This window comes from Seriola lalandi, unplaced genomic scaffold (genome assembly GCF_002814215.2).
Source record: "Seriola lalandi dorsalis isolate HSWRI2012SDOR001 ecotype SW California unplaced genomic scaffold, Sedor1 jcf7180001971872, whole genome shotgun sequence".
In the NCBI taxonomy this organism is placed as follows: domain Eukaryota; kingdom Metazoa; phylum Chordata; class Actinopteri; order Carangiformes; family Carangidae; genus Seriola; species Seriola lalandi.
The window spans coordinates 1-549 of NW_019442540.1; the positions used below are offsets into that span (position 1 = coordinate 1).

Consider the following 549-nt stretch of genomic DNA (forward strand, 5'->3'; position numbering starts at 1 on the left):
GTTGAGCTTTAGAACATATTTTCGTTTGAACAATTAAATATGTTTGTGAGGTCTAAAGAAAAGCACAGTCAGAGCTGAATGAATAGTTAAGAGATTCATAATGCCTTCTACAAGGTATCTAAACATACACTTGATACTAATGTCAAAGGAGGAGACATGAGCAAAGAGCATGTGTTCTAACATGTTCACAGAGAACTAAAGGTGCATTTCAGGGCTGATACCAATGGCCACTAACAGACCTTTGCAAACAAGGGGCTCGTCCGGGAGTTGAACCCGGGACCTCTCGCACCCTAAGCGAGAATCATACCCCTAGACCAACGAGCCACAAAAGGTTGAAATTTATCTCAAGAAAAATCGAAAGTTCTTAGTTCAGCTTTAGAACATATTTTCATTTGAACAATTAAATATGTTTGTGAGGTCTAAAGAAAAGCAGTGAGACGTGTATGAACAGTTAAGAGATTCATAATGCCTTCTACAAGGTATCTAAACATACACTTGATACTAATGTCAAAGGAGGAGACATGAGCAAAGAGCATGTGTTCTAACATG

General features: G+C 38.4%; 1 non-coding gene across 1 annotated transcript; it reads right to left on the minus strand.

The window, feature by feature from the left end:
* Nucleotides 1-252: 252 nt before the first annotated feature.
* Nucleotides 253-324, minus strand: trnap-agg (transfer RNA proline (anticodon AGG)). Its single transcript has one exon. It is a non-coding gene; the product is annotated as a tRNA-Pro (tRNA).
* Between the last annotated feature and the right edge of the window lie 225 nt (nucleotides 325-549).